We start from the raw sequence: 11,811 nt of genomic DNA on the forward strand, positions 1-11,811 counted from the left end.
TTTCATAGTTGAGCCAAAATCAATCCATTCGCTCTCGGATGCTTATTGCTGCTTTGCTGGCTCCCATTATTTCGAGAAAAGGAAAACAAAATGGAGAAAATTCTATGATGACAACATGAAAAGAAACTCTTATGCTTGTTAAAAGTGCGTAACCAACTTGTTAAGAGTTGCCCTAAAATCCAATTCAAGTGACAGAAACATGAACTTACCAATTAGTTGAAAGTGGCAGCGGATCCTCGGTTTTATAAGTTAGTGTTACACCCATATTACACTACTTAAGTTGATGTAACTTTTACACATGTACTTTTTGTTGGATATTTTAATAAAAAATATCACATATTTATTTTGAATTCAAACACAACAAATTACAAATTGTTCAATGAATTTTCAGCTACAAATACAACCGTTCAAAAGTGTAACTTATGTATTTAAAATGAGATTTATGTCTTGAATTGTATAACCTATGTAATGATTAGGTTTATGAATTCTTTTTTTTTTTTCCGGAAATGTTGAGAGATTATATTGATAAACCATAGTAGCTTTACAAAAGTATGGGTAAAGACCCAAAGACACTATACATACGCTGACCCATTTAGTAAATTTTTTTACCATGATACAATGAATCTAGACTTTTCAATCTATAGCTGAAACATGAGGTGCTAATTCCTCTTAATGTTGGTATTTTAATACTCCTAATTTCTTAACCTATAAATAGAGGCATCTATCAACCAAACTTGATATATACTTTGCCATCTCTAGACTATCTTCTACTTTTCTTTTTGAATTTTATAGGGTAAAAAAAGGAAAAATCGCCAATTTAGTCCTCAAACTATTTTACTAAAGCCGATTTGGTCCCTAAAAGTTTTATCGCATCAATTAAGTCCCTTAACTAAAATTCTTGTGCCAATTAAGGATTTATACGGCGTCGCCACCCAAAACTCATGTATCTGTACAGAAAACAACGGCCAGGCAGGGGCTTTTTTGGAAGTTCGCATCCTAATTTCTACGAGAAGCAAGACAGAGCCCATTTTGCATCCGAATTGGGAGAAACATGTGAAATTAGGGGTTTTCCAAGACAGAAACCCATTTTGCATGCAAATAGCAGAAGAAATTGGGGGTTGTGGAAATTAATTTCATAGATACAATTGCATGTACTAACAACTAACTAAATAAAAGTAGCTAAACTTTCGCAAATTACCATGAAGACGAATGGGTAAAAATAATTTCTTATTGTATCTAATCTTGACGTAATTTCCTCTGCTGGTCCATTGGCCTTACTATAAATGAATCGACAGACAAAGACAACCATCACTTTTGTTAATGAACTTACCGCAACATGCGTATCTATGGAAAGTCTTTCTTTCTTCTACTTTCCTCACTCCTTCTCTTTCTTTCTTTCTTTCTTTCTTTCTTTTTTTTTTCTCCTCTCTTCTCTTCCTCTATTTTTTCCCCACCTCATCACTCAGATTATAGACCTCATCAATGAAGTACCAAGCCTCTGAACTTCCGTTGGGGAAACCACAGGCACGGAAAAAAGCACCTAGGATAGCTCCGTTACTTATTGCCTTGACTGTTCTTTTCACAATTATCCCTTTATATTATCCTGCATTAAGATACAACAGTAATCCCAAGAAAATAAATGAAGCATCCTCTTTTGACCATCATCTAGGCGAAGAAGGTGACCGAACATTGGCGGCCCCAAACGAAACACAAGGGGATGATGATATTGCAGAGAGACCCCCCCGAAAGCTCGAAAGATCAAGAGGACGAATCAGCAGATACAGAGACAAGAACAACAACAACAGGAAGGACATAATGGAATTTTGAATCGGTTTCAAACCCCCAATTTCTTTCGCTATTTGCATGCAAAATGGGTTTCTGTCTTGGAAAACCCCTAATTTCACAGGTTTCCCCCAATTCGGATGCAAAATGGGCTCTGTCTTGCTTCCCGTAGAAATTAGGATGCGAACTTCCAAAAAGGCCCCTGCCTGGCCGTTGTTTTCTGTATAGATACATGAGTTTTAGGTGGCGACGCCGTATGTCCTTAATTGGCACAAGAATTTTAGTTAGGGACTTAATTGGTGCGATAAAACTTTTAGGGACCAAATCGGCTTTAGCAAAATAATTTGAGGACTAAATTGGCGATTTTCCCGGGTAAAAAATGGTGTTGCGTGAGATTTTCATCTTACTCCAATAGTTAGATTGGAGTATATTACAGTGAGATAGATTGGGATGTTGTATCCTTGAGACAGCATACTGAGACCTACTACACCGAAAGATACTCCGTAAGAGCATGAATTGTCTAAAAAAGAGCGACCTAATCCATGTCAAATTAATTTTTTATGGTACAAATTATTTGCATTTTTAATATAATATTGAGGTATGAAATTTTTGTTAATTTCTTTGTTAAATTTTCTTAGAGAAATAATTGTTACTTATATGATTATTTTGGCCTAGAACCAACACTTTTTTTATTAGATTGGTGTAAACTAATATTTGGTATATAAGTTTTTTTTTTTTTAAAAAAGCAATGGCTATGTGTTTAGATTTTTTAAGCTCAATTTCAATTAAATTTGTGGTTAAATTTTGAAAAAATATTAATAAAATTGTTACTAATATTGTGTGTATATATATATATATATATTAAAAAATAATAGAGCAAGACAAGAGAATATCATAAACCCACGGGTAAACCGTGGGTACTGGAAATGAGGTGGAAACGGGAAGTGAAAGGAGTGGGGAGAATATGAGCAAGAGCTCTGCCATCTCGAAGTCATACGTTTGCCATTCCAAATTCAATTCAATTGAACTATATTTTGATTTTCAAACTCTTTTACCTTCCTTTTCACCTTGTAAGGCTAGGATTTCAATTGAACCAAAAAATTATACATAACTTTCAAATCATATACACGTTTAACATTTTTCGAGATTATTTTACCTATGAAACTATCATAAACTTGATGACTAGCAGATTATATTTTTTTTGTTTGCAAACTAAATCGGAGTAATTTACATTAGAAGCTATATGCACCATACAGACTTTCGTAGACTTTTCAGACTTTCGTAGACTTAGAATGTAGCAAGTGCCATGTGATTTTTCCCTTCACTTTGTGTTTGTTGGCAGGGAGTTTTCGTCTATTTATAAGGGGAAACTCTGTCAAAATTTTCTTAAAATAAATAAAATTTTCCATTAAAAAAAAATGCACCATACAGGATTTGGAGTGAAAATGGTTTTCACCAGGCCACGAATCAAGGGTAGCTACTCTTAATGCCAGGCCGATCGATGATATAATCAAGAATCAGAATTTGACCATACACACTCCAGTGGCAACTTATGCTCACAAAGAATCTTTGTTTCTCTTTTTTTTTTTTTTAAATATAAAAATAAGCAAAATTGCGCCACCAAACGAATACTCGAATAGTCTTGAATGACGAATAAATACTTAGTGGAGAAGAATGGCAAAGCAAAGATTAAAGCATGACTTCCAAGCTAAAATAGCAGTCACTATGAAAAAAATCAACCCTCAAATAAGGTTTTTTTTTTCCTTCTTCACCATATGGTTACCAAGAAGGCAAGAAGCATCCTTCTTTTTTTTTTTTTTTTTTTTTTTTTTGCAATACATGGTGTTGCCACACAAGTGCTGTGCAGCAACTGTTGTAATTTTTTATTTTTTATTTTTTTTGCACTGGGGGACTGAAATAACAAGTTTTTTTTTTAAAAAAAAATAGAAATTTGTATGTTGCAGCACAGCTACTATACGGCAACAGATGAACTTTAAAAAAAAAAAAAAATGTAATGTGTTTATTGCCTCACCACCAAAGCTGTGCAACAGCAGACAAATTTTAAAAAAAAAATGTATATGTTATGGACAGAATTATTTGAAAAAATTTTGATGAAAATTATATGTATACAATATAAGAAAATTCAACCATCCCTTTTTGATACCACATCCATGATCCTAATTTAATAAACTCTTGCAGTAAAATTTAATAATTTAAACTCCTAAATTCATCTATAGGTTGATATATCTTTTTCCATACACAACAATGAATTAATACTCATGGACATGATATCCAAAAGGTACTGTAGAACTCCTCTATAATGTATAATGCCTAAAGGATTGACAGGTGGTGTAAACACTTTTCGTCATTTTATAAACTTTCAATTTTACCCTTATAAAAAATTAATTTTTACCGTAATAAGTCAATTAAAATTTTCCAACAAAACTACTCTTAACCATCTAATATATTTTTTAAAAATTTATTTCCTTAATTAAGGTGTATAAATTTTTGGGTCCCATAATTTAAAAAATTATGTTATTCAACATTCAACTATGCCTAATTTCCTAATTAATGCAATTAAGAAAATTTTATTTTCTTAATTAATAACATAAATTAATTAAATTACGTACAACTTAATGCAATTTATATTTTTAAAAATTTATGTTCTTAATTAAGGCGTATAAATTTTTTGGTCGCATAATTTACACAAATTATGCCATTTAAAATTCAACTACGCCTAATTTCCTAATTAATGCAATTAAAAATTTTATTTTCTCAATTAATAGCATATATTAATTAAGTTAGGCACAACTTAATATAATTTATGTTTTTAAAATTTTATTTTCTTAATGCAACTAGTCGTCGGACAATTAATTAATTTTTTTTTGAACCTTGCCGCACTTGACAAGTGCGGCAAGCCGGCAACTCTAAAGGTATCCCCTCAAGTTTACGTCTTTCGTAGTCTTTGTTCCTCCAACTATGACGGTGCCCAGAACTACAAGGGTACAAGATTGGATTTTAAGTATTTCGTTGTTCCGAATAGATCAAGCCCTTACTTTTCCATCAAAATGTAATATTCCTCATTTTGTGATTATGCTTTCACTTAATTTATGCAATCAACATCTTGCTGGATTCTTCCATTAGTTATTATTAGCTTTCTATCAGATGATGCACTTGGCCTCTCTTAGATAATATATTAATCAAAGTTTTTGTTCTTTGATAAATTACTTTCTTTCATTAATCATAGGACACAAGAATACTTTGCAAAAATACCTACATTTTATCTAAGTCACAAAATCTGTGGTTTTAAAATCTAAAATGTAGTACAAGAGCTCACGGAGTTTCAATGCGGCCATAGAAACCCAAAAGATATAAGAAATTATTATATAAATAAAGTCAGTTTCTAGATATATAATTAAATTGCCTTCCCCATCAATATGCAACATCTCAATAAAAAAAATAGCTAAAGAAAATAACAATGAAATAGAGATGTACCTGATTAGAAACCTATCAAAAGATGCAAAAAGATGCAAATGCCACCTATTTCTCAGAGAAGGAAGAAGATGGTTAGATAAAGCTTAGTTATTATTACCAACTGGGCATCATCCCGGTAGGAGGACCAGGTTGAAGGGTCAGTGGTTCAACCAGTGGATCACGGGTTGAATCGTTGGATCACACTATATAATGAAAAATATATATAATATAATTAAATAAACATATAAATTATAATATAAGTACATAAATTCTTAAATGTTAACAAGTCATAACCTATTCATATTTCATAGTTCATACACACAAGCCATACTCATACGTGTTCCTTAATTCATGAATTCATATTGATATTATATGCAAACATAAATAATAAATCTAAGTGTAAAAAAAAATAAACCCTAATTCCCAAATTTCTTTTCAATTTTTCTCATCTAATTGTCAAAAAAGCGACAAGGCCCATGTTGGTGTGGCTGATCAAATTAAAAGATCAGGTAAAAAGTTAATTTCAGAAAAAAAAAAAAAAAGAAAGTTCGTAAGAAAGATAAAATGCTTACAAGTGAGCATGTTCTTTGCTATTTGCCATTTTCACCATTAGGATTATAGACCATGAATTAAAATTTTTTCCTCCCTCTTCTTCCCGTTCTTAATTCTTGAAAGTTAAGATGGTTTAATTCTCAAAACTGCAATAAGAAATGAAAGTTCATTTTTACTGTCGTCCCTCATTCTTTTTTTGGGTTGATGAGTAAAAACTATGTGTCGGAAAAAAATACGAATTCATTTATCATTTATGAGTAAACAATCCACTGATGGTTGATGCGTAAACAATCCACTGATACCAATTCATTTACCAAGAGTGAATTTTTCCGTCAACTCGTCCCTCATTCTTTTTTTGGGTTGATGAGTAAAAACCATGTGACGGAAAAAAATACGGGATAAGGGGCTTCATTTCGAAATGTATTTGTCATGCCCCATAAAACCTTCAAATTATCAATGCCGGCCTATAAATTGAAAGAAAATTAAGCTTATATATTAGTAAGTTGGCAAATCATATATTCTGCTGCTAGTTCCAATGTTTTAAAAGGCGAGAGCATTAGGAAAGGTGTTTTATGTATGTGTGTGTATTCACCTAGGCATTAATCAGGCCGAGCTTTAGAGGCTGAAATTTGACTCACATTTTAATTGGGTCTTAAATCTAAGTTTAAACTCTACTGTTCCAATATTTTAAAAGGCTCAATCCCTTTTCTTTCGAGCCAGCCTGGCCTTATTGACTTTTTTCTTTTCGCTCATTCAATTGACAACATCCATATCATGCTATTTTACAGGAGAAAGAAAACTCAAATAGGTTGTATAATGAGCCAGAGGTTGTATAAGCCTATAAGGAGCTAGAGAGAGGACTCAGCTAGACCAAAAGGGTTTCTAGCACATTTTTTTAATTTTTTAAACTACTATGAGATTTAATCTCTCGATCTAGAGTCCAAAAAGGGATTTCAAATCCCTTTTGGCAGCCAACTTATTGCTTGCTTAGCTCTATTGACAGTTCTACATTAAATTAAACTATTACTTATGGAAATTAATCATTGAAAGTCATTTGCATAAGATAAAATTACAATATATAGTAGCTTTGAACTGCTTTAGTAAAAAGGTATTTTAATTGTATAAAAATTTTAGGGATAATTTCAGAAATCTCCCTTGAGGTTTAGATTAATTTTAGATAGCTCCCCTCATATTTTGAAAATTACATATTCCTCCCCTAAAACATAGGGTTTCACCGTGATGATGTAAGACCAAAAAAGTATATGAATGCCCCTTGAGGTTTAGAGTAATTTTAGACAGCTCTCCTCACGTTTTGAAAATTACATATTCCTCCCCTAAAACATAGGGTTTCACCTTGATGATGTAAGACCAAAAAAGTATATGAATGCCCAAAATTGCTCTCATCTAAATTTTCTTTATATGAATAATCATTAAACTTTTTTAAAAGTCAAGAATACACTTGTATACTACCAATAATGTCTTGATATTTTCCATCCCCATGGTTTTCTACATTCGCCCAAACTTTCAAACTATTATCACTTCTTCTTCAAATTATACTTTTTCGTAATCCAGTAGTTTTTTTGTGTTCAATGATATAAATAATTGGGTTGTTGGTAGTAATGATTGTTTCCATCATCATCAACAACAGTAGCATATTTGAGTGATAGAAAGAATGAGACATCAATCTTGATTAGCATATTTAAGTGATAAAAGGTTACAATTTAATGGCCATAGTTGAAATAGTTTGGCCACAATTTATGATCTGGACAAAAAGAATTGCTTTCCTTTTTTCATTTTCCTTTTTTCCATTATCTTTTCCCGTTTTTATGAATGGCTTGTTTTTTAAAAAATTATGAAGGTTATTATAGTCATTGTCTATTATCAAGGGAAGTAAGTATAATATTAAAACTTCAAGGGAACTCAGTGAAATTGTTAGAAATCTTAGGGGAGGTTTCTAAAATTATCCCAAAATTTTAAGATGTAGTTACAAAGATGTATATGGGTTAGGATAGGATTCTGGATTCAAAACTTGGACCTTGATTTTGTTTAGAGTTGGAAACAAGGCATCTAAATACGGTTAATGCAACAGTTTGATTGCTAATTAAATTTTTTATTACAGGAGGATAAATTTTGATTTGTCTAAAAATATTTTTCATGGTTTAAAATTTAAATAAATAAAAGCCCAAATTTTCTATTGTAGCCTTAACATAATTTCCAAGGAAAAGTATTTAATTCATGAGAATTGGAATTTATCCTTTCAAGTCAAGGTTACTAATATTCTGTAAGACTCAAACATGTATCCATCCTGTATTATATTTACTTTTTAAATTATCACCCTTGTCAAAATGCTCAAATTGTTTGCACAAGGATTTTTAGTCCTGTTACCAAGGCATCAGAATACATTAAAACAACGTGTTTGCTTATTAAATTTTTTTTTTTTATCGACAGTACATCCAACTATATCAAGACCAACCAAACTCGGTTCATATGTTGTCCAAATGTACTGTCTTGCTAGTTAGTTGATTTTGTGATTCTATTATAAATACATTGACAAGTATATGTAGATTCCCTCCCGTCATAGACGGAACTAGATTTAGGACGTGAAATTATGAAAAGCTTAGCGGCTTTAGAATTACGAAACACTTAAAATTCAGTCTTGTGTCCTTGTAGTTCCGAGTACCTTCAGAGTTGGATCGAGGAACAAAGACTATGAAAGATGTAAACCTGAAGCGATACCTTTACCGCTAGTTTGGGAGGAAGGAAATGAATAGAAAGTAAAAGTTTTGAAAGGACAAAAAAACTTTTTCTATCGTTTGAAAGTAAAAATAAGTACGAAAAGAAAATATTTGGAAAGATTTGACTTCCCTCCATCTCTTTAAAAACTTTCCACCCAAAGTTAGGCAGAAAAGGAAGGAGGACACAGTAGTTTTTAGTGAATTTTCAAATATGATAATATTACTCTTTAAATCATGATACAAAAAATTTAATTCCCGAAGAATTTCTTCATACAAACATCCTTTCACTTTATCTCATAGTTATTAAATCCGGTTCAACTCAACGGTTGAACCGGTCAAACTGATGGACCTATCATGGAACCGAGTGATTTAGCAATTGAATTAGAGTTACAGATGACTCGCTTTAAACCGTTTGATTCGGATGGTCGAACAAATGATTCGTTAAACCCGACGGGTTTTGAAATTTTTTTTCTTCCTTTCTGAGGTCTTTCTTAAGAACTTGAACATAATCATAGAGTTTGATTGTACCAAACATAATTGTTTTAACAATTTTGTTTGATATCAATATTTTTCAATACCATTAATTATATAGAAAGAAACATAAAAGATTCAACATTTGAAGATATGGGAGTAAAAGGACAATCTTTCTTCCTATCATTTTAGAAATTCTTTTTTTTAGGTATAATGTTAGATTAATTAACAATAATTATTAAAAGAGACCTATCATTAAGAAATTCAAACCTAAGAGAGTAAAATTGTTTTCAAAGATTCCATTTGTAAGCACTATATTGTTCTTAAGAATTTTTTTTTCTGAGGTCTTTCTTAAGAAATTGAACCTAATCATAGAGTTTGGTTGTACCAAACACAATTGTTTTAACAATTTTATTGAATATCTAAATATTTTTTAATACCATTTATTGGACTCAGCAGATGAAGATACAAGAGTAAACCTGTCATTCAAAAATTCGAAACTAAGAAAGTGAAGTTGTTTTCAAAGATTTCAGAAATGCCTCCAAAATGTGTAATACTTTAGATTTGCAACTGTGCATATGCCAGAAAAAAATATGAAAGACAAACTATCTTTAAATCTATCTCACATAAAAAAAAAATCTAGGAGGAAATTAAACAATCGGATACTTTTGTTAGTAATACTAAAACCTCTAATTTCTACAAATCTTGTGTGACAATAGTAGCATTCCTTTAATGAAAAATAAGGACACAACCAAATGTAGACTAAAGCCTTGTGGCAACATTATGCCAACAAATAAACAACTTCTGAAATAAGTCAATACATAAATAAAAAAGAAAAGAAAGGAAAATGGCATACACAAGAAAGGCATGAACTACCTAAGACTCGAATTTTAAGTGCCTACAACTATTATGATGCCATGAAACCAGGAAAAAGACTCTTGGCCAATCTTCTCCTTTGTTTTATTTCATCCCATCACCACCAAGACTTTTCCACCAATACTCATTCTAACCAATATATATATATATATATATATATAGAGCACAACAAATCTTGATGACAAATTTCAATTTTCAAATGGTTGTGCATAAATTTTTCTCACCTCCCAACCATAGTTGATCATTACATGCACCTTTGTGCCCATGCCTCAATTAAGCGCACCAAGATGAAATAAGAATAAACTATTTAGTAGGTTTAGACTACTTTGATTGTTAAATTTTGATCAATAATATATTTTAAATTTGAATTTAACTCCTCAAAGTAAGTATGTCAAATTTTACTCCTCCATCATTAAATTCGATGCAAATCCTGTATTTGTTTTTAGTCGAAACAATTTCTTCTTGTATAGTTCTTGAAGAAACCATGTGGATGCGAATGCCTTTTTAAACATTTATCTTCCATTTGATGCTTTTATCTGATCGTGTAAAAATGTTGGATCTCGTCTAAATTCTACAGAACGACCCCAAAAGAAAGTGTACGAATGTTGTACTAATGCCAATTACTATTTAGTTGAACACAAATACGGTGGTTCATTCTTTATTGTGAAGGGCCAATTTGATATATAAAATACATGACGGACGAAAAGTAACTAACTAAAATAATTTAAAAACTTCCTAAATAGTTTACACCAAATATTTCTCCAGTTGGGGATTTTGTTTGAAATATTCCCCAAGAAAAGAATGAACCACGATCCAACATTTTTACACGATCAGATAAAAGCATCAAATGGAAGATAAATGTTTAAAAAGGCATTCGCATCCACATGGTTTCTTCAAGAACTATACAAGAAGAAATTGTTTCGACTAAAAACAAATACAGGATTTGGATTTTATAACCATGCCCGAATTATCTGCTGTCACTCTATCGGTTGTTTGTCAGAAGTGGGATTTGAACCCACGCCCTCTCACGAGGACCAGAACTTGAGTCTGGCGCCTTAGACCACTCGGCCATCCTGACTGACTGCCCAGTTGGAGCAACACAGTGATTATATGATAATAAAAGCCGAAATGCTAAACGTAAACTAATTCCCCCCGTTGTCAAGTTATTAGGCGATGATTTCCTAGTTATTTGCACGGCAAGGCAAATTATACGCACTAGAACCTCCTTTTTCTTTCATATAGCTTTTGTTCTCTCGGAAGAAACATGAGCAGTAGTGTTTAACCCTTAAACCGAACCACATCAATCATTGTGATCTTCTAGTAAAACTTGAAGAACCATATTTAGTAATGACCGATACTATCTCATAAGATCAGGCTTTCCCTCCTCTTTTTCCCGGGCTTGGGACCGGCTGTCTGATGAGACAGGCAGAGTTACAAGCATCCTACCAAACAAAACAGCACAAGCATACAAACAAGCAAGCCACAATTAAGAACCACAGACAAGAAAGTGCTGCTATAGATGCATCTCCCACAAAACAAAACAAAAAAAATCGAACTCAGATGCAGCAAAGTCAAAAAAGACCGTCAGGCCGAGGGAACCATCAAGCCACATCCCCACACAGCAATCTCAATTAATCAGTTTTAACAAAAATAGCAAAATAAACTGTACTAATAGCACACCTTTCCTTAATAACACACTTTTTTTTTCTTTTTTTGGGTGGCTGGGTGTGTGTGTCTCCATATGGAGGGGGGCCTTGAATCCCATTAGACAACCTTGAGGTTACCTGACCAAACATATACCACGATTACAACCGCCCAACTTTCTTCACTTGTTTTCATACCAAATCTTACCCTTAAACTGCAGCAGGGTTAACCTATAAATCAACTAAGTTACCACCCCTCAGTTATGAACTTCCAAATT

The 11,811-nt window shown here is 32.2% G+C and overlaps 1 non-coding gene across 1 annotated transcript; it reads right to left on the bottom strand.

Moving 5' to 3' along the window:
* Positions 1–10,884: 10,884 nt before the first annotated feature.
* On the bottom strand, positions 10,885–10,968 carry TRNAL-CAA (transfer RNA leucine (anticodon CAA)). Its single transcript has one exon. It is a non-coding gene; the product is annotated as a tRNA-Leu (tRNA).
* Positions 10,969–11,811: the final 843 nt, after the last annotated feature.

Source organism: Coffea arabica, chromosome 1c, assembly GCF_036785885.1.
Source record: "Coffea arabica cultivar ET-39 chromosome 1c, Coffea Arabica ET-39 HiFi, whole genome shotgun sequence".
Lineage (NCBI taxonomy): Eukaryota > Viridiplantae > Streptophyta > Magnoliopsida > Gentianales > Rubiaceae > Coffea > Coffea arabica.